At 36.7% G+C, this 24,174-nt stretch overlaps 2 protein-coding genes across 3 annotated transcripts in view; both read right to left on the bottom strand.

Annotated features, from left to right (window-relative positions):
- Positions 1 to 24,174, bottom strand: part of LOC134754435 (neurocalcin homolog) — a 95,012-nt gene that overhangs the window by 55,413 nt on the left and 15,425 nt on the right. The gene's annotated exons all lie outside the window — the stretch shown is intronic.
- LOC134754432 (neuronal calcium sensor 2) overlaps positions 1 to 24,174 on the bottom strand; it is an 84,228-nt gene that overhangs the window by 44,665 nt on the left and 15,389 nt on the right. The window contains exon 1 of one of the 2 annotated variants that reach the window (XM_063690758.1): positions 7,940 to 8,375. The exons of the other annotated variant lie outside the window; for it this stretch is intronic. The gene's annotated coding sequence lies outside the window, so the exon portion shown is untranslated. Of the gene's footprint in view, positions 1 to 7,939; positions 8,376 to 24,174 lie in introns of those variants that run through there. 2 annotated transcript variants of the gene reach the window in all.

Below are 24,174 nucleotides of genomic sequence, written 5' to 3' on the forward strand. Positions count from 1 at the left end.
ACCAGGCTCCCATGAGCCGTGGCAAAATGCCGGAACAATGCGAGAAAGATGATGTTGGCATTTTTTGTTCTTTATTCAAATTTCAGGATCAATTATACAAACAAATACTACACGCGATTACATGCATAAAGAATATTGACCAGATTCGATTCCCGGTTATGTTTGAATGATTAAAAAAAAGTTTGAATGTCATTATATTGTCTTCGGTTACCGCGATAGTTACTCATGAAATAAAACTATGAAAACGGATTATATCGCGTATATTGATTTTATAATACATCCCGACGTTTCGAACCCTTTACAGCGTTCGTCACCCGTTGACCACGAACGCTGTAAAGGGTTCGAAACGTCGGGATGTATTATAAAATCAATATACGCGATATAATCCGTTTTCATAGTTTTATTTTTGAATGTCATTATTATTAAATCTAAAATCGACGCCATGCTTCCTAAGAACAGATTTCGCTATCTCTTATATATAGTTTCTGACTTCTCCATACTGACCCATTTGGATTGATCATCCTATATATAGTTTCATCATATGTTATCCATATGTTGTCCGTATATGGATGCAGCAATTTTACTCAGAAACTTTTATTTTTTATTTTTATGATGAATAGGCAGGCGTTTGACCACGATCCCACCTGATGGTAAGTGATGATGTGGTCTACGGTGGAGCACGCTTACCTATGAGATACCTATTAAGAGGCCGGTGTCGATTTTAGTCGCAAAAATGTAAAATTGATAGATTTAGTCCGTGAAATTTTACACCTTTTGTTACCTAATTGAAATAACAAGTACTGGTTTCTATTAGCACGTTTTCTTATCTTACCTTTTTATCGGATCATTTTTTTGAAAACAGACTCACTAAATTAGTAATGTTTGCTTTTCTGATGGACGTTTAGGTAAACGCGGGTAAAGCACTGATTTGGTCGCTCTTATTTGTAAATTTCGTAATGTTTGGACGGCTAAACATGGTATTTTTGTATTACACATATCCTGCACCTGCCGTTTATCAGACTACATTTTTATTATTATGACTTTGAAGTAGTGTAAATGAAAGTGAGACGAAATCAATTTTCACCAGAAATTACTTCAAAACTAGTGACAATTTCTTTGAAAATCAACTTAATTTCAACGTAATTTTGATACTTAAACAATCTACAACATTTGCTGAAACTATTCTTATACATCAATTTGTATAATTTACCACCATGATTTTTTGATGAATTTTTTAAAACTGCCCCTACTCTTCATGCATTACCGGTGACGCACGCTCGCGACCTCATTATTAAAAGGTAAGATGAGAAGACGTGCTAATAGAAATCAATACTTGTTATTTAGATATTACGTAACAAAAGCGTATATAAATAATTTCAACGACTAAATCTATCAATTTTACATTTTTGCTCCTAAATCGACTACGGCCTCTTAACTCTTGCCTTGAAGCGCAAAACGCTTCGTGCGTATTTTTGGAGTTCCTACCATGAAGCGATGCCGGAGTGCCGTTTGTCGTGTGGTCCGATGGTAAAAATGGGACGGAGGAATAAGGTTGTGCAGTTCCTCGGCACACTCTCCGAAATGTATCCTATAAAAGATCGACAGGCTGGCAACCTTGCGACGATGCTCCAGACTTTGGAGTCGAGCATTCGTCAGATTGCTGTCATTGATGATTCTCTTGGCCCTCCTCTCAACTGACTCGAGCGCCTCAAGCTGGTACTTTGCAGAGCCATCCCACAGATGAGAACAGTATTCTACACACGATCGGACTTGTGCTTGGTAAAGGTCGAGCAGCTGCTTAGGTGTAAAATACTGCCTCACCTTGTTGAGGATGCCTAGCTTTTTTGCCGCTAACTGTGCTTTCGACTCGATATGCGGGCCGAAGTTGAGTTTCGAGGTCAGCGAGATTCCGAGCAGCTCAAGATGGTCGGTTAACGGAAGGGATACATCTCGGAAAGTAGGAGTGAGATGGAATGGACTCCGTTTAGCGGAGATAAGACACGCCTGAGTCTTACTAGCATTGAACGCAACCAGATTGGCTTCGCCCCAATCGGAGACTGCCTTCAGTGACACGTTCATGCGTTCGACCATTGCCTCCCTGAGCGCCTGAATTTGGGCTCCACTAGCTCGTGAATTGAGTATGTAGCTTTCAACAACCGTGGTGTCATCTGCATATCCGAACGTACCTGGCTGCAGCAGGTCGTTTATGTGGAGCAGGAAAAGGGTCGCTGAAAGCACGGACCCTTGAGGGACTCCGGCATTGATTGCCATCTAATCGGACGAGCAGCCATTAATGACAACCCGAATCGATCGATCCTCAAAAAGTCTGATACCCAGTCACAGAGACTAGTGGGTAGACCGAAGGACGGTAGCTTGCTAATAAGGCCCTCGTGCCAAACCCTGTCGAAGGCCTTCGATACATCTAGAGAGACAGCTAAAGCCTCTCCATTCTTCTCGATGGCCTCACTCCAAATGTGCGTGGCATACGCTAAAAGATCTCCAGTAGACCGGCCTCGGCGGAACCCATATTGCCGGTCACTGAGCAGGTCATTCGCTTCTAGGTATGCCAGGAGTCGGTTGTTCAGTACACGTTCCATATTCTTACAGAGCATGGACGTGACCGAAATCGGTCTATAGTTGGCAGGGTCAGCTCGGCTACCTTTTTTCGGCACTGGTTGAACATTAGCAAGCTTCCAAGACTTCGGAACCTGGCCGGTAGCCATAGAGAGGCGGAAGAGGCGCGTCAATATGGGACATAGCTCAGGTGCACAGGTTTCAAGAACTATGGCTGAAATTCCGTCAGGACCACTTGCTTTGTTCACGTCCAGGTTTTGCAGCACTTTGCGAACCTCCGTCTGACGTATGCGTATGTCCGACATAGAAGTCTCGCAAACTAGTGGACTAGGAGGTGAACTAAAAGATAAATTGAGCACATTCACGAAATTCGAAATAAAGGTGTATTTATTTAGTGATAAAATAACTACTATACTCTAGCAAACCCATAGTCAGTAGGAAAAAGCGCGAAATTCAAATTTTGCATAGACGACCGACCCTTCGTGGCTACATTTTTCAAATTTGGCGCCTTTTTTATTTTATTGACAGAAATGGCTTGCTAAATTACAAATTGTGCAGTTTATTTAAACAATTAACTACCTAACAACTATAATAACCTACCCAGTGTTACGACACGGGCGTTAGCGTTGAGCATGGTCCGACTCCGACACGTACTAGACGGAATACTATACTACATTGGGCTTTGGAAAACGCGGAGGGTCAATAAACATTAACATTCATTCGTAACAAAACAAAAACGCTATCCCCATAAAGGCGTAATCTCGAATCCCAGGAGTAATAATATATAATAATGCATCCAAGCATTACGATGTAACACAATCTGATACGAGCGCGCTCCGTATTCCTTGAATACTAGATCGCAGTAGGTGTCAATGAGGAGTGGGAGCTTTACTTACCTGGTGTTATGACAATGGCTGTCAAACAAGCCGGTAACGGGGAAACGAATGGGGGCTTTCAAGGCAGCATAATGGCGGGGCGGCGGAGTGCGGCGGCGGAGTTCGGCGGCGGGCGCGTGAACACTGACGTTAGCGGAAACAAATCTTTGAGCAAGCAATAATCAAACTTAATAGGAAACTAGTAACAAACACTACATTGCACTATTTATCGTTGGTAAATATTTAAAATTTGGAACAAATTATGTCTTAACAAAACTGTGATTTTAAGTGTGCATCGCCTTGTCTACTGAAAATGTGTATCCTAAATTCATAATTTCATTTGGAGCCGCATTTTTCATTTGCCGTATTGTATTACCTACGATTGTACTAAAATATAATCAAATCGGGCGGGCTGCATACATTCGTCTCATTGGCAGAATTAAATATGGATGGATGTATGCAGCGCGTCCGGCTTGATTGTACATAGTCAACGAGAAATTGATTGTTTTAAAATAATGAATAAGTCTTCACAGTGAGTTATCAATAGGTGATAGGCGTTCTGACGTGTCTGTCAGATCTGTCTGACAGTGGACATAATATACCGGCAGATATATTTGCTAAATGCGTCCGTCCGATACATCAGCCAGACATGTCCGACGGACACATCTGTTCAGTTCAGTTCAGTTCAAATATACTTTATTTATGTAGGCCTATTATGAATGATATTATACAAGCACTTATGAATGGTGAATAATATGTCGGTACATATATTTATTATCTTAAGCTATCAGTTTTTTTTTATGAAATAGGAGGCAAACGAGCAGACGGATCACCTGATGATAAGCGATTACCGCCGCCCATGGACACCCACAACACCAGAGGGGTTGTAAGTGCGTTGCCGGCCTTTAAGATGGGAGTACGCTCTTTTCTTGAAGGTTTGAAGGTCATATCGGTCCGGAAATACCGCAGGCGACAGTTCATTCCACAGTTTAGCTGTGCGAGGCAGGAAGTTTCTAGAGAAACGCACAGTTGAGGACTGCCAACCATCTAAGTGGTGAGGATGGTAATGTTGTCGCGTAGGGCGATGGCGAAAAGAAGCGGCAGGTATTAATCCGAACAATTCCTCGGAGCACTCCCCGTTATACACGCGATAGAAAATGCAGAGCGAGGCCGCATCTCTACGCAGCGCCAAGGAGTCAAGCCGTTCCGAAATACGCTGGCAGTCGACAATTCGAGTCGCTCTTCGTTGGATGCGGGCCAGAGGGAGAAGCTGGTATTGGGGTGCCCCTGCCCATAGATGAGAGCAGTATTCCATGTGTGGGCGAACCTGCGCTTTATACAGCTGTAGGCGGTGGGCCGGCGTGAAATACTGTCTCGATCTGTTGAGCACACCGAGCTTTTTTGAGGCTAATTTGGCCTTACCCTCTAAATGGCCGCGGAACTGGACTTCACTCGAAATGTCGACGCCGAGGATTCCGATGCTGGCTGCGGCAGTCAGGGGAGTGCTCTCAAAACGAGGCAGGCAATTTATTGATTTTAATATTATTTCATAATAATATTGAATTATTATACAGATCAAATTAAATACTAAAAATTTCACAAAAAGATCGTCAAACATAAAAATATTGTATAAACAATACTAGTCTAGAATGTTTCTAGAATAAAATATAATGTCAAAAAAAATCACAACAAAAGTAGTACATACTGGATTATCCATTTCCTCTCATCATTGATCAAATATACCTATTAAATAATTGATCATTTCGAATCAAAATTAATCCCACGTTGTTTTATCATTCATGTAGTCTTGTGTGGTATTAGATTAGATGATTTATTTCATGAAAGACAATTACATTATAAGTTTGCATTAATGTCAAACATATTAGAATTTCTATCATGATTATAAACCTTCCTCCTAGATTACTCTATCTATTAAAAAACCGCTCAAAATCCGTTGCGTAGTTTTAAAGATCTAAGCACACATAGAGACAGACATACAGACAGCGGAAAACGACTTTGGTCGGGACGGTCTGCAGTAAGTTGTTAGCTGCTCCGGCTCCACTCATGCGATTTGAATATTATTTATGTCTTGTCTACGGATCTTTCAGTAGTCAAAATGGAGGCCTAGGCTCTCCGAAACATGTCGCGCGAGTGACTAAAAATACGTGAGCGAAACCGCTAGATTAGCTTAGCTAAGTACTTGTTGAGTTGGTGTAAAATTACTATTATAAAACGTTTCCTATTTCTTTCAATTTTTTTTTATTAACGTGTCGAAGCCTGACCAACAGTCATGGTCATCAGTTCTTGAGACTCCATGTGTATAAACGGTATTTGTTTATAGGTTTTTTTAAGTAGTTTGTTAAGGGTTTTAAGTTCTGTTTTAGTTCGGAATTCGTTTAATTGTGACTATCTATATTTGTTTAATTGGTCGTTATGGCTCTACGAAATATTTTCGCTGCTTACTGAAAGACTATGCTCTCGGCTACGGCGTAGCGTTACGACCGTAGATGATCAATTAATGAGTTAAAGCTTATGACTAACTTAAAACGGTAAAGCTTGCTTCCCATATAACAACACCAAAGCTTACTTGCCAAATATTGTTCCAACAGCCGATAGCAACGGTAAACAAAATTCCGTGCAAACAATTGCAGGATAACATTTGTATACCTTGATTTTTATGAAAAGTCCACACGAATTCATTTTGAATGTTTATTCGCTCATTCCGTTTGCGTTATGTGCAGTGAGGCGCAGAAAATATTGGACAACTCGGTTTTTAATCCCAATATTTCTTTCAATCTCAAGGCATGCAAATTATTTTTCTCTAAATTACATTTTTCAAATTGGTAAGTGTAGCGCTCACAACATATCGGAGTGCAGGTGTACAGGTACTTATTAAAATGAAAGTATGCTAAAATCGTTAATAAAAGTACGACTAGGTAGTATAAAAATATTGAAGGCTAGAAAATGGTTGGGTAATCAAATATGGTTGAGTTCATTCCCGGTTAGGGCTTCGTTGATTTACTTTTGTTAAATATATTTTGGTCCTTATATTGTGCTTGGTGAAACAAACCTGATGTCAATAATAGTGTGCCATTGTAGGAACATTTATTATTAATAATATAACACAATCAATACCATGGACTAAACATGTCGATTTATTGTAGATACATACATCATGTAAATATGTCGTAGGTAGTCGTTATCTACAGTGTACGGTCGCCATCAGATATATCGGAGCGGCTAAAGTGCTCACAAATATCTGAACACGCCTTTTGTCAGGGCGTTAGAGTGCGTGTTCAGATATTGTGAACACCTCGGCCGCTCCGATATATCTGATGGCGACTGTACAGGCAATTTCTCTGTAATTATATTATTGCAGGTTCATTGACTGTCGAATACAATGAGCAAAATGTATATTTTCCTGTAACTATTCTAAGGCTAATGTTCTGTTTTGGAAAGTTAAAGATTATCATATTCCTTTCATATTATTTAAACATACGTAGGAAACATTTCTATTATGCTTTTTGACTTTATATGTATGCGATTTTATTGGATAAGTACCTAGAAAATGTAAGAATAGAATACCAATAAAAAATCGGCTTTATTTATTCAGTTGAAAAACCGAACAACAGTTCTGTTAAGTATTAAAGCTAAACCCTAAGTATTTAGTACTTAAAGAATCATTTAGCGGATAGAATAACTTTATTCGGTTTAGGCAGATCTCTTATTAGCATCGTCCAGTAGTGTTTACTTTACTCGTATTGCAGCCGATAGTTGTGTTGTGCAGGTTGTCATCTAAAACCATTAACTGATGTGATGTTACAAATAAAGCTCTAAGTCGTAGCCTGGCGATGGCGCTGTGAATCAACAGTTACAGATTTCAGGTACATTCCATTGTACAGTCAGCCCATACGACTAATAAATTAGAACTCAAGACATGCGCAGTAAAAATAAGAATAACCTATCACATGTGGGAAAGCTCTCCAGGCTACGTACCCTAAAATATGCTCAATGAATTTCGCAAGTTAAAAAGTTCGCAAGTAATAAATCATTTACTTATTATTAGTAAATCAGGAAAGTAACTGTTAGGATTTGCGGTCTTTGTGATACACGACCGCGTTAAGGAAACAGCTCCACAAATACCGATACCGATGATTCCTCGTGGTTTACGATTTAACAATCTAACTTTAGACATATAAACCAGATGGCTAGCTCACGCTCAATAGAAATATTTGAATACACTTTACCCACACCGCTATTATAGTTATAAATGCGATAAAAACGTAAGCACATAAAAAGAACACAAGATATTGTCTTCGGTTACCGCGATAGTTACTCATGAAATAATCCGTTTTCATAGTTTTATTTCAAGAACACAAGTTTTATGAAAATATGTATTTATATATATGAAAGTTTTTTTTACGTTGGTTATTTAAACAAAAGAAACAGTAAACAACAATAAATTTACATAAAAGAGCATGACTTACCTTTTATAAAGTCCGCTTTTAGAGATCAATCAAGAATGAAGTCAAATGTGAGTTAGGCACTCTTCAGATGCGTCCACCGCGATATTAATTAGCTTCGGCGTTCATGATCGCGCGGATGTAATAGGTATACGCGGCGCGTAATGCACTGTTTACAAGGCCGGCGCCGACGGCGACCGCTAGGCGAATATCCCGAGAAACGTCGTGCACGAGCGGCCACACGAAACGCTCAGATCGATACCGGCTCTGCCGCGCTCCCTTTCGAGTGCTCCTCTAACCGGGTGGCTCGTGAGGATAAAGAGCACGGGACTCTCTGTTGATTAAGTGACAGCTCTAATCAAAAGATGATTATTGACTGCGACTAATATTCAGCTTGAGGGCCATTAATTACATCTGTATAGAATTTTAAACAGTGACGTAGTAGGAGGCAAGAAAAGCGGGGAGAGCATGCGCGGTACGAGGTAGGCGCGGCGACGCGAACCGACACGGCGGTGGCGGAGGCGGAGGCGGCGGTGTGAGCGCCGCGCCGTCGAGGACGGGGCCGAGGACAAAGCGAAAGCACGTCTGCAGCCCAGGTGTAGCTGGTTTCAGGCTGCGCTGCGGCGCGGCGTCGACCATCCCCGCCTGACGCCACTTCATCGCGTCTTAACCGCGCTCTGAGACGCACGCAAAATCACGCAATACATATCTACAACGGCAGCAAGCACGCACCGCCGCGCCGTACCGACCACCTCTATTAGATATTACTTCACCGACCGACTAAATAAATATACATTTGTATAATATTTTTTAGATATAGTTATTATTTAGAACACATTCCCATCCAATATACTTTTGTAAAACCAAACCAAGTCAAACATAATCATCGTTAAGTTAATGCCTTGTACTAGTTCAGTTCATTGATGGTTTTCAAGAGGGTAAAATATAATATTTAAATAAATAGTTGTTTAAATAATTATCGTACACCTTTTGGCTGTAATAAAAGGCCGAATAGTTTAGAATATTTCTAAACGATAGGGACGATAGGGTATAATAACATTTCTTAGAACAGGCGTGGGGTCTTAAAGAACACAAAGTATAAATATAGGAGTACGTACATATTTAATTTTATGTAACATTATTATTAACAGAATAATTTTTAAGAAAAAAAAACCGACTTCAATGGGGGATGCCGCTGAAAGTTTACTTATTGTTGATGGTGCACTCTTAGATTCCAGACAATGAAATGAAATAGACAGCATATTTTGCGTAATTATCCTAATCCATCTTTTGACTAATTTTGCCTAATTGCCTAATTATTATAATATTGCCTAATAATGTAGAAAAGGAGAAAACCACCCACTTTTCTAGTAGCATTTAGTTTTTGTAAGGGTCGCAGTTCTAACCTAACCTAACCTACTTTTCTGATAGCATTTCGTTTCTGTAAGGGTCACAGTTCTAACCTAACCTAACCCACTTTTCTAGTAGCATTTCCGGGTCCGGGTCTGGGTCCGGATCCGAGTCCGGGTCCGTGTCCGGCTGTCCGGGTCCAAGTTTGGGTCAGAGTTCGGTCCGGGTCCGGATCCGAGTTGGGGTCCATGTCCAGACCCGGGTCCGGGTCCGAGTCCGGGTCCAAGTTTGGGTCTGGGTCCATAAGGAAGAGAACAAATCGCCAAACGTGAACTATGTGTCATTAAAGAGTTCCATTCTGATCATCATCAGCAGTTCCACTTCATCAAATGTCACTTTTTAAAATGGAAATGCTGGATTTGTTGATAAAAATACAAAATTCACTATATGTATGCCTTTCACATTTGAGGAGTTCCCTCGATTCCTCGTGGATCCCATCATCAGAACTCGAGCTTGACAAAAATGTTTCTTGAAAACCTAACTTGCTTAACAAACATAACGAAGAGGACAAATCGCCAAACGTGAACTATGCGTCATTGAAGAGTTCCGTTCTGATCATCATCAGCAGTTCCACTTCATTAAATGTCACTTTTTTAAATGTAAGTGCTTGATTTGTTGATGAAAATACTAAAATCACTATATGTATGCCTTTAACATTTGAGGAGTTCCCTCGATTCCTCATGGATCCCATCATCAGAACTGCGTTTTGACAAAAACGGGACCAATCTGTATGTATATACTTACAATCAAAAAAAGAATTTTCAAAATCGGTCCAGAAATGACGGAGTTATGGAGTAACAAACATTTAAAAAAAAAAAAAAAAAAACAACCGAATTGATAACCTCCTCCTTTTGAAATCTTGAAGTCGGTTAAAAACAAAAGAAACAAGCTAGCGGGCTGCCTTAGCGGCTAGGGTTTGCAATATCCGTCCGATTTTCTTATTCGGATAAATCGAATAATATAATTTGTATTTAACGAATATTCGAATATTTCGGATAATTATAAATGAAACCAAAATATTTATTCCAAGTAATATAATTCGTAAATCTAGCGCTAAAATAAGCGTAGAGTTGATAACGGCGGAGAAGCTAGTAGTGCCATAATGCGAAGTTTAAATTTTTTTTGCGTAAATCAGCAGAACTATGGAAAAAAATACCAACTAGGGATATAGAACTATTAAGGGTGCTACTAGAACTCTCATAAAATGGTGAGATGCTAGTTTCAGAGACACCTTATGGTATGCTTTGAGATCGCATTATCAGGCGGAGACTCATGCAGAGTATAAATATCCCGAATGCAATTTTTAATTTCGTTGTTGTTGATTATTAGTTTTAGACAAAGTCAGTGCTTTTTTTTTCATAGTTATTATTGGTTTCATTGCTAGAACCGCAGCACTGTGGATTATACCTGTTGAAATAGATGATGTAAAGGAAATGGAAGTAGGCACAAAACATCCATATTCTAATTATTCTATTTGTTGATTTTGCCAAAGCATAATTATGTCAGAGAGACACTGTCTAATTTTGCAGTGCTTTAGACTGTCAGACTTGTTTAAAAATGATAATTGTTGCCACCAAAGTAAGCAGGATGAGTGTAAAAAGCTCGTGGAAGTCGTGGAGAACAACAGCCGAATTTGAACTAGTCACTGGTCTGAAACAAGGAGACTCTCTTTCGCCAATGCTGATCAACTTGGCACTCGAATACATCGTCCGAAAATTGTTTATGTGTGATGAGGTGTAGAGTTGAACGGCAAACATAAGATCATTGAATATGCTAATGACTTGGGGCTATAGGCTCAAAACAAAAGCTACCTGGAGGCCATGGCTAGGATCATAGAGTAGGAAGAAGATTGGTCTCAGAATCAACCACCAGAAGCAATCTGGAGGCCATGGCTAGGATCATAGTAGTGGCACTGGCGCAGAATAGGACAGAATGGCGTTCTCTTGTTTCAGAGAAGAAGTTTATAAAACTTGGAAAATTCAAGAAAGAACTGAAATTGCTATTAGTAAAAAAATGTTATTATAGTGTACAACAATTTCAAAATGATATTGACTTATAATTTATTGCGCTGACAAATATATTTAATTTTATTGAAATTTTATACTGATCTCTCCTTGACATTGTTTTCTTGTTACTTAATATTATATTAATTTTATATATGCATGAATTGTAATTTATAAAATAATTATGCATGATAAGCATTGTAAACCAATCGTACGCCTACAGGCAAAACAGTGTTCCACAACATGTTTATTTATAAGACCTAATTTTGTTACCTATGTTTTTACGAATAAATGATTTATGATTATGATTAAATACATTTTATCGTATTTTTATAAATCTTCATTTTTAGTTTTAAAGTGCATCGATAGATGGCAGTGAATTTACTGTGGTTACAAAATTTACTATGACAGTACCGCTCTATAATATTATATCCTCTTTGGTATGGGGAACCCCCAAAATTTATTGTTTTTTTTTTTTCTATTTTTGTGTGAAAATCTTAATGCGGTTCACAGAAAACATCTACTTACCAAGTTTCAACAGTATAGTTCTTATAGTTTCGGAAAAAAGTGGCTGTGACATACGAACGGACAGACAGACAGACAGACAGACGAATCCATAAGGGTTCCGTTTTTTGCCATTTGGCTACGGAACCCTAAAAAGACATCTCAGGTATTTTTATTTTATTTTGATATACAGGGTGACCTTAGCCATTGGACAAACCCTGAAATCCCACGTAGGGTTACTTCTCAGGAATGCTCTAACGTTAATATTTTTTTAATTAGAACAAAAGACAAAAATAATAATTTTCAAACAATAGTTATTTCCAATAATCGACAACAAAAAGAAACAGCCTGTATTAATCATTAGCAGTGTGTTCGAAAATGTGCGGCAAAGATGACATTTGTCAAAAGTCAGAATCTAATTAGTATCTAAATAAAAAATATAATCAAAAAAGTCGAAGAAGGTTTCATACTATTTATTACCTCAGGAGCTACTAACACATACAGGCTGATCGAAAGTAAAAAAATCGTAATTTGTAATTTCTTCATAACCGCTACACCTGTTGTTATGATACTTCGTATACTGGTTGTAAATACCCTAAGCCCTAATGCATATGTACATTTCGGCTTTGTCCAATAGCTAAGGACACCCTGTATATATATTTTTATATAATAGTGTAGAACTAGAATAGGTATTTTACCTATAAATCATCAGATACTTATTGACAAATTGCATCGGTCAATACGTGGTCCAGTTCTAAAACTCCTTAAATCATATCTAACAGGTAGAACTCAATATGTCCAAATAACACACATAAATAACTCGGAATGCTTAGAACTAGTTAATTCAGATGATAAAAATATCTACTGTGGCGTCCCACAAGGATCGGTGCTAGGCCCACACCTCTTCATAATTTTTATAAATGATCTCCCAAAAAATTTTACTTATGGCAAAACTTACCTTTATGCAGACTAGTATGATTTTTCAAAATCATGACTTAAATATGTTAAAATCCCAAATTAGTGAAACTTGGTCTGAGCTTGTTCTTTGGTTCGAGAGTAACGGTCTCAAACTAAATACTGATAAAACAAACTACCTAACTTTCTCTAGACATACCAATACCTTATGAGTTGCCGCTTCCCATAGTAAAAGCGGATAATACAAAGTTTCTGGGAGTTGAACTGGACGAGCAACTGAGATGGTCTAATCACATAGACTCCACACGAAAAAGATTAGCTAGTGCTTTCTATACTCTTAAAAGTTTATCCAAAACTCTTACTTCAGCAGTCCTTAAGACGGTATACTTCGCCTATTTTGAGAGTATTTTAAGGTACGGTCTGGAGGTTTGGGGAAGCAGTGTTCACGTAAATGCAATACTTATTTTACAAAAGAAAGCTGTTAGAAGTATTGGAAAAGCAAAACCTAGAGAACACTGTCGCCCTCTTTTTATAAAACACCAAATTATGACTGTAATATCGCTTTATATCTACTTAATTTGCACACATATTCATAAAAAATAAATTTAAATACAGGTACAAAGGTGAAAACAAGATGCATGCATTAAGGAGTAACAATAGTATTGAGTTACCAAAATGTAATAATTACGTACAACACTTTAAGAGAAGGCCAGAATATAATGGAATAAAAATATACAATGCTTTAAATAACGCAACACATAATGCAGTAATTTAGATAAATTTTAACAGAATTTAAAATCATTTTTAATCAGTAGACCTTTCTATTCCTTAACGGAATTTTTCGAAAAAATATACGAATGTTTTATTATTTATATGTTTCACAATGTGTCGATTATTAATGTATAATATATAATATATTAATTTGTGATTTGTAATAAGTTTAAATGTATACCTATTAGTTAGCTAAGAAGATAGGCTAATTATAATTTTAGTGTAAGATTAATATTTTGCATGCCTATTGTGGCGTAATATGCACTTATGAATTTGTACCACACTGACATGACCAATATTGTATCTGTGTATATTAGCAAAATAAATAAATTGAAATTGAAATAACGAAACCGTCTAGATCCAGAAAAGTCGGCCAAGTTACTGTTTATTAAATATAACGCCCCTATACCTATTCTTCTTCAAATACTAAAAGATTCGTTTTTTTTTATAAAAATTACTTACTGCTGTGGCGCGACGACCCGAAGTGGATCTTGGCTTCCGACACCAAAGACCGCCATGATACTCTGTCCAAACAACTACGTTATTAGACTACGTTAATAAAAATTACTAAAATGTAATATTTGACGTTTTTTATGTACCTAATCTTGACATCCGCATCCGTATCCGCGGCCTTGCCTTTAAATATCCGCATCCGCTGAGACCGCTGATGTCAAAAAATCTGCATGCGTAACATCCCTGGTTTCCAGCAGATCTGTGTCATCTGTCTCGTCGTCAAACGAGATTACCTTTAGGCGTCCTAATTGGCAGGCATCCGTGGGATTCGAGCGATCGTGCCGTGATCACACATTGAACGCGATGAAACTTACTGATACCTAAGACCTGAGGTATATTTATAGTTTATAGGTATAGTACTTGTGTTGAGGAAATTTATTGTTCGTCAATTCGTGCTCTCTTCTATTCGGTTCAGTTCATATTGATATACATTGGAATTGATGCAGCCTTTGTGATATATTGGATTGGGGCTATTAATTAAAAAACCGATCAAGCGCGAGTTCGTTTAACTCACGCACCGAGGGTTCCGTACAAACTTTCAATTTTCTCATGTAAATAGAATCACGAAAGACTTGACCAGAAGTATACTAAGCGTAATTGTGTACAGCGCCTTCCATCGGCAAATTGGATTAAATTTGCGCGACCTGTATGTATGTTGGTTTTTCAAGGATACTTAATTCTTTATCATGTGAACCGATTTCAACAAGTTTTGTTTTATTTGAAAGAAGGTATTTGTAGTGTAATCTCACAGACATTTCAAGTATAACAAACACCCGCAAAAGGGCTTAATTTTCAATAAAAAAATACTTTAAATTTTGAAACTTTTAGAACCTGTATTTTTATATAATTTCCATTTATTATTTTAATATCCACATTATTGTGTTAATTGAACCCTAAAACCCTAAAAACATGTGAATGAATTCATTTTCATTAATAAAAATAATGAAGCTTAAATATAAATTATGATTTTCTATTAGAATTTGGTTATATACCAACAGCAGCGCCACCGGCTCTAATAGGGATGATGACACATGTTGAATTTTATAACAAAATCTAGTAAAATAACAAATAAGCAATTTATCACAATAATGTGGATATTAAAATAATAAATGGAAATTATAAAAAATACAGGATCTAAAAGTTTTAAAATTTGTGTTCGGAAGTACCCGAAGGGTAAAAACGGGACCCTATTACTAAGACTCCACTGTCCGTCTGTCTGTCTGTCTGTCACCAGGCTGTATCTCATGAACCGTGATAGCTAGACAGTTGAAATTTTCACAGATTATGTATTTCTGTTGCCGCTATAACAACAAATACTAAAAAGTACGGAACCCTCGGTCGGTAGGCGAGTCCGACTTCATCCGTCCGGGCGAGTTCATTTAGAGTTTAGACAACAAACCTTAATTAGGTCCGCAAACTTTATGTAATCGTGAATCGTAATCGCATTTAATTTGCATTAAAACATGGCAAAGAGTAGCAACGCTATACAAAACAAATAAGCTTCTCAATTTTTAACAAAATCATAACCTATTTTAAATCCGCGACCACGAAAAAAAAGCAATTTGTTTTTTCAAATAATGTGTGACATACGATGCTAATAGTGGCAACATTTTCACATGAATAATTTTGTAAAAGCTACATATATTCGCCAAGATATAATATACATAATAATAATATTTTTTTCACTGTTACATTAAATTTGAAATGACCAATACCACTAAATAAATATTAAATTAATTTATCAGCCTTTCTACGGTTTAGTAACTCTATGCACAGATAAATGTGGCATTTTCAACCAAAAGGGTACTTATTCTCGCTTGTCAGTAAGGCGCTATTTCCATATAGCTTCAATTAGAAATCAACCTTATCAACAAGCGACAATGTGGTACCTTTTGGTTGAAAACGTCACAAATGATAATAACAAATTTACTAAATGACTTAAAGGTTTGAAAAATCCCGTTCAAAATGTAAACTTATTACCAATTAAATAAGGTTGTATTTCGGAATTCGGAAGTATAGAATAACCAGCGTAAAATTCATAATACTGGATAAGTATTGCGTACCTTAGTAACGTAAGATCAGGCTGCAGTCAAAAAACTATTAAAGATAGGGTTAAGTTGATAATTTTCCTGCCGTCTCCATACTCTGTTTAGTTAGTTATTGTCTAGTCAGTTTCCTTGTAGCTGTAGTTTTTGCAAAAATCGCGAGGATAGAGGTGAAATATTTTGTATGAAAACTTGCAACTTTAAATGCATTTTCACATCACCTATTCAAAAAGGGAACTTTTCTTCCCTGCTAGGAGGGATCAAGGTGGCACTTTTCTGTTCAAGGACATTTTGTTGCTAGTATGAAATATTGACACAAAGACATATGAAATTAGTATGCATATTATCGATTACAACTTCTTTATAATCGATTACGTGCATACAATTTTTCTAACTTAAATAATATTTTGTTGTAATTGTAAACAATAAATGTAATTAGCGTATTTTAAATTAATTAATAGCATATTTAAATTAAGTAAATTAATTGATTAGCGTAATATTTACAAAGAAACGTAAGAAAACATTAGTTTAATAATTTAATTTTCGTTTTGACATTTTAGGTCTCCTTAAACGCAGCCATACTTGCCTATGCAATTTAAAAAGTTTATATTTAAAAAGTTTTGTACAAATATTTCACAAAGCATAATTATGCGGTTCTGTATTGTGTATAAATTTGTAAATACTTAGTTGAAAGCAATAACATTATAATAATAAATATAAGTGATATCAGTCTTCATAGTGTTCTTCCAAAGATTTGGTTCAAAGGGGTAAGAGCTAATTTGTTACCAGAAAAATCTACAAAAATAATGTACTTGTTTTTCATTGTATCATTTTAGGTGTTTGCTGCTGTCTTTGAAAAGATATTGGGTACATAATGATGAGCTGTAGGTACTTTTAATTTGTCAGTACATCCACGTCTGAAAATATCGAAACGGACAAAGTGCCAGAAGTATGTACCTATACTAAGGTCGTGTATACATATTTTTGGCACTTTGTCCGTATCGATCTAAGCTTAAAATAATAATGTTTTGAAACCTAATATATGTATGTAATTTCCTCATAGGTGATGTGATGTGAAAAGCAGTATGTGTCACATGGTAGCAAAATTATTTTCACCTTGGGCGTTAACACTTGAATCCCTCACTACGCTCAGGATTCTATGTTAGAATCCTTCGCTTCGTTTAGGATTCAATTATACGCCCTCGCCGTAAATAAGTCATTTTGCTCCCTTGTGACACAATCTACTATTTTTATCGAAACTACTGCACGTAAAATGAAGTCAAAATCAGTCTATCGACAATTTTTTTTGTAAGCTTTCTAATGGTACCCACCCACACGATTCTTATAAATGATAATAAAATTCAGCCTACCCCTCTCAACCCCCTAAATTTCAACCTAAAATCATAAATAAGCAGTTTTGACTTATTGACAGTGTGTATAAGTCAGTCAGTCAGTCAGTTTATGTACTTACTCGCTATAACTGTTCCTAATCTTAGGTACCTACATCAAACGGTCTTTGAGAAAAACGCATTTAACCGATTTGCAAGACCGAAGTGATCCCATAAGAGCTTCGTGGACAAAGTTTTGTACGGAGCTCTAAAAATGGCAAATTTGATAAATTTCTAATAAAAGGATCACTGAGTTAAGCCGCTGACAGGCAGACGTAGCAAATCTATAAGCGTTCCTAGTTGACTACGGAACTCCAAAAAGCAGATTCTCTTTGCAGCAAAGAGGATATAATAAGATAGAGCGGTACTGTCTTAGTAAATTTTGTAACCACAGTAAAATCACTGCCCTCTATTGACACACTTTAAAACTAAAAATGAAGATTTATAAAAATACGATAAAATGTATTTAAATATGGATAAATGTTTTTTTTTTATTTGCATTAATTATTTTTATAATTTTGACCCATGTTCTTTCACTGATATGCGTTAAAATTGTTAAATAACAAACGAAACCGTCAGCGCCCTCTATACGAGAGTAGGCCAAAGGTAGTGCGCCATCTGATCGAGAATCAAAAATTCGTGATTTTCGAGGCACGTTTTTTCCTTAGACTGTATCCATCTATTACGGAGTTATATCTATCTTTGCTTTGCAGCAATCTAGCATTGGCAAGGTGCAAAGTCGGTGGAGGAGGAAGTGGCGCTGATTGTCAGAAACACGCGTAATCTTATGAAATGTCGCACATTAATGCTAACGGCAGCCGCTGGAACTAATTTTACTCCATAAGATTTAACGTAGAATAACTTGAGAATAACCCACAAAAACCACCCACCGAATATCTACAGAAAACTTCAGATAACCAGAGCAACTGGTAGCGACCTCTATGTTATTTGTAAAATATCACTTCGAACGCTACATACACCACAGCACGGCCTTTTGTATAGAAGTGTCCCCATTCAACGACAGATGGCGTGGTAAATTACAGACCTAGTACATGCTAGTACCTAGTACCAAACACACGTCTATTCTCGACTACACCAACAACGTATCGAAATTGAATCGATTGAAACTATTATTGCTTGTAAGTTGTACGCGCTCGATTTAACTGTTTATTATATTGAGGGCAAATTTGTAAGGGCCGGAACGGAAGCAGTGATTATACAGTGTAGTAAATAGGAAAGATTGACAACCCCCATGCAATGCCGCGAGAATCGTCATTGTTGTGGATGGCGCTTTATGTATATTTTTTTTCATTTTAGTTAGTTACCTTAGTGTTATTTTTAACTTTGAAACGTAAAACGTAAAAAAGGGTGCAAAGTTGTATTTTACCCGCGAGTGTGACAAGAGGAGTGTTTCACACGAGAAGTTAAATACATTTGCACCCGTGTGTAACACAAAACTTTTCACCTCACTATAGCGAGGAAAGTGCAACATGCAAAAAGTCTTTATTTGTACACATTATAATCATAATCAGGTTAATTATAATCATCATCAATATAGTATAACATTATGTAAAAATTTTGTTGACAATGTTGACATTTTTGACGATGCGTTTTGAAATTTCATCGACTCAACTTGTAGTAGTAGTAGTAAACTCTTTATTGTACAAATATACATATTAAAAATTACATGGTACAAATAATAAGATGTACAAAGGCGAACTTATCCCTGCTGCTTAACTTGTGCGTTCAGTTCAGAATTATGTTCAACATCATTATAAAAAAACAAATGTTTCGTATGGTATTTTAAGGAATATAACTTTAAATCATTAAGTAAAGCTAAATTTGGTATTTTTTATTAAATTCTCAAAATTAATTTCATACGAACCATTATTATGAGCGTTTTACGTTTGTTATCTGTCAAAAGCTACTTAAACACGCTCCGAGGTCAAATTACTTTCCCCACTAGTGGATAAAATGCGTTTTTACCCGCTCGTTTTAAAGGATAAAAGACGGCTTTCTGAACTAGCGAGGAGAAAAAGACATTGTCGGACTGTTGATTTATTAAAGTTTAAAATTAAGGAGTGGTTGAGTAAAAAAGGAGCAGTGAATTATCTGGTAGGTAAATATTTTTTTTTATCTTTTGCTAATTAGCTCCATGCATGAATTTATTTTTATTTTTGGATTCATAATTTATATCGTTGGAACACCGGAAATGATAAAAATACTTTTGTAAACCTTAACATTATTTTATTAAAAAATATTTAAAATGTTGAATTTTTTGAGCGGTTGAAACGCTCATAATTTTTGGCGCGAATTCGACAGAGCGTGATGACGTCACACGTTGGGCGGCCCAACTGACGTTTGCTACTAATGACACTAATCTTTCGAACGCGTGACGTCACGTGGCGTTTCGAGCGTTTCGCTCACTAGCTTTTCGCGGGCAAATTTTTGTACTTTTTAATTATAATTTTAAGCAATTAAATGGTAATTTAAAAACGGAAATGCATTTGTAACATGATATAACGGTAACAAACATCCGAATAAAACATATTTCGTTCAAATATAAACTTCATGCATGAGGCTAATTAAGAAGCAGTTTTTTTTGTAATCTGTATATATTATATATACTAGGGGACGTGCAAATATTACGTAACGCAATTTTCGAAGATTTTGAGAATCTACCTGTATAATCTACAGCTGTATGTTCAGTATTGGGTGACTACATCATAAGATTAATAAGAAAGATCAAAGATTCTAATGAATGTATACCTATCTACTTAGTCTTCAACTCTTTATCAACATCACAGCACGCCAATTGGCGAATGCTATTTCTAATACGAATATACCTATTGTTGCATAAATTATTACTTCCGTCATAGTGGGACTGAGTGTGCGATCAATTTTATTTACAGTATTATAATCCGACGTCTTCTATTTATAATGTGATGGTGTTCTAAATAATAATTTAACATAACACAGTCAGGTGTTTGCAGTTTCAATTTTAGGTTGGAGCACTAAATATAGAATGCAAAAGCTTTTCAAAATCGATATAAATGTATAGGTGTTAGCGTGGCCATGCAGATACTGATACAAGTATGTACTTAGTTTCGATTAAATTGGTACTCCCACGCGTAATGTAGTTAGGTACAATCATAAGAACGTGGCCGGCGATTATTTGTTCGCGAAGCATAGACAGTTCGCGTAAATAGCATCTCTTGCCAAATCTATGTTAGTGAACTTTACATTTGGCACTCGATAGTGTGTCTGCGCTGTTACGTTAAAAATATGCGGCGTCATGAGCGAGTCACAGTGGCTGTCCACGTCCGAGAGGGCTGGCCGCAATCCAGGGTACACACGGCGGCAACCGGCCGGACTTCAATCTCATCGTTTCCTTGTTCACAGGGGGAAATGGAACCAGTTCAAACCTTTAATTTTAGTAGGTTATGGCAGGCCCCTTATGGAACTAGCCGATTAAAGTTGTTAAATGAATTCCGAACACGGCTCATGGGTTCGCCGAATGACTCAGTGACGCACTGGCGGTGTAAGCTAATGTGGAACAATTAAACGTGGCCATGTTGATTTACCCGACGCACGATCCCGAAACAACGTTAGGTGTGAGCGAGCACTAAATGCCTGGTTGACTGTAATTAATTCGTTCATTAACATACACGCCCGAATTACATATAATAAGCTAAAGAGAAACACACCCATGCGACAACTTTTTTATAAATATATATCTGCAAACTTATCTATCAAACGATGCGAACTATTCATCTTATACAAAAAATGTGATTCGTAATAAGGCACTATTTAATTCAAAATTACGTAAACATGTACTTATTTAACGAGTGCCATGACTAGGACAATGATGGATAAATAATTTGACAATAATATGGAATAAAAACAGTACATTTTGTAATGACCACATATTAACTACTGTAATGATCACAATGCATATTACATATTTTCGGAATTGCACCCCAATGACATACCTATTATGAAACAATTTTCTTTTTCATTCACGTCATGGCATCGGAAATCTAGCGGTTGTTTTTTCTCTCCTCAAACGCCAGCATGTGGTTCTATTCTATATCAAGCACTTTATTTATGCTGTAAAATAAATAATGAGTAATCATCGTACTGGTTCAGAATATTTAATTTAGGTAGGTATACAGTGTGGAAAGAATGAATGGGCCCTTGAGGGAAAGTACCTCAAAACCTTAACCTTCTGGACGCTAATGACGGATATATCGGCACCGCAGGTCCAACGCCAAAGACCGATTAATCCGTCACAGACCACAGAGCAACATAGACCTACGTGCATGTGCATAAAGTTCAATCATCAGATACTTAGGTGACTTGGCGTCCGAGTGACAGATTTTGTATTTGACACGGCGTCGAAAAGGTTAAGTTAGCTCGTTTTGATAAAAAACACATTCTTTTATTTTTGAAAATAAACAAAACTGCATTTAGTTTTCATTTTTTTTTTTTATTTTGCTTGTCTAAAAATATTCTTGAATACTAAATATTCGATTTTATGGATATTTAGTATGGAGAAATGTTATCATTAACATTAATATAAAATAAAATAAATAAAATAAAATATAGTAGATAATAGTAGAATAAAATAGCGTTTATTTATTTTAGTTTTTAGTCGGTTCGGTTCCCGGGTGAAACAAGCTAATTTCAAAATAATCGTTGAATGCAGTTTTGTTTCTTTTTAAAAATAAAAGAATGTTTACTTTAAGCAAAATGAGCTAACTTAAGGTTTTAATGCACTTTCCCTCCAGGGCCCATTCATTCTTTCCACACTGTAGGTATATAAACGGTTACGAATAAAGTGCACGAACACAAATCGCATGCTTAGATACTTCTGCAAAGTTCTGTCTAATACTAAAAAAACAGCGCTAAGTAGTGAGTTTAAAGGGGGGCACTGATTACCAGTCCGCCGGACGATATCGGCCTGTCAGTTGTTCGGAACTGTCAAATTATTGTTCTAACTGACAAGGCTGATATCGTCTGGCAGGCTGATAATCAGATGACAGAAGATATTTAAATCACATTTACAAACGGGTCTATCGCGAATTTATTTTGTTACCTTTATTTACCGAAGATATTTGTTCGAAAAAATTATAAATTTTGAAAGGCTTAATGTCGGAAACTATTAGATCTACAGAGACAATTTTCTAGTCTCGTATTGAAGGAAATTTAGTCTACTTTAAAAACGTCTTAATAAGCTACTATCAAAAACTAGTCCTTTAGGGATATTCGCCCATATCTAAAAAAAAAACGAAATTTTCGCGGTTTTTTCGATTCGTTCGGCGTTCAAGGTCAAAAACTTGGATTATTCACTGGGCCAACATCATAAACAAACCTGCAAAAAATCAAGTCTACCGGATTTGACGTAAACGCTACATGAATAAAATTACTGAATTATATTTTCAGCAGTAAAATCAGCGACATGGTTTTACAAAATATGTACAAAGTCCGTGTGTGCGTGTATACAAGATAATAGTAATTCGTAAGCAAGAAATCATAATCCGCAAAATATAATTGTAACTGACGTAACTGATGTCATACCGGCCGCGTGTACCATGTGTCTGCAACCATACGTAACACTTATTTCATGACATCACACCCGCGTTTATTTTTAGGGATCGCTCAGCCTCAAAATAATTCACTTCGACACAGCGGATCCGCGCGCACGTGTTACTCGATCACCGGACCAGAAATAAAATGTCAACTTTCAAGTCCAGTCATATAAGTCAACATACCTAGTCGTGTTTGTTAAAGGTCCCTTTTTATTGTTTTTCGTAAATAATTCTTAAACGGTGGCCCGTAGCAAAAAAATTTCTATTACATTGTCTAATTATACACGATTACGACTCTTGTAGGCCAATTAAATTACATTTTTTAAAGAATTAATTCCCAGCAAGCTGGAAATCGTTTTAATATCTTCATTTGGTACCTAAATGCGTGTAATCCGAGTTTTCTTCATCCCAGGAAGTGTGCATAAATTTTTGCTCTTTTTTAGTTTTTTGCTTGTAGATCGAAAACGGTACGTCGCAAAAATTTTGCTCTAATCATGATAAAAATTGATATCTGAGGATCCGAAAGGTACCTTAATATGAATTCGTCCACCTCTGATCCACCAAACCTTGGTGGTAGTGCCATTGTAATTGATGGTGGGTTCCTTCTACATCGAGTGGTTTACCAATCCAAGGAGAAATTGGTCTCCTAAGGCTCCCAAAATTTATGCACACCTCCTGGGATGGAGCAAACTCGGATTACGCGCATTTAGGACCAAATAAAAGTATTAAAACGATTTCCAGCTTGCTGGTAATTAATTTTTACGTCGGATTTTTGGACGGAGCTGCAGTGCTCCCGCCCGCCCCTGTGAGACAGCAACATTCATTTGATAAGGGGTTTCAACTAATACTTCTTCTTAAGTTCTTGCTTAGGACACTACGTATAAACATTTTGACATATATGGTGATATTGTGTACGATGACAACATCTTTGGAAGTGTCTCGACTACATTTCTATAAACAGCTATACTTTGGCTACGTGAATTTTAGTGTAGCTAAAGAATACAAAAAAAAAATTCGTTAACAATGTAAAATTGTTTTATTCAGACATACCAAGAAAAATCAAAGATACTATTTCAATGTAGGTGTAATAAAAGGAAACCACAAAGGCCTTGGTTTAGTGAA

The sequence above is a fragment of the Cydia strobilella genome, chromosome Z (assembly GCF_947568885.1).
Source record: "Cydia strobilella chromosome Z, ilCydStro3.1, whole genome shotgun sequence".
NCBI classification, from domain to species: Eukaryota; Metazoa; Arthropoda; class Insecta; order Lepidoptera; family Tortricidae; genus Cydia; species Cydia strobilella.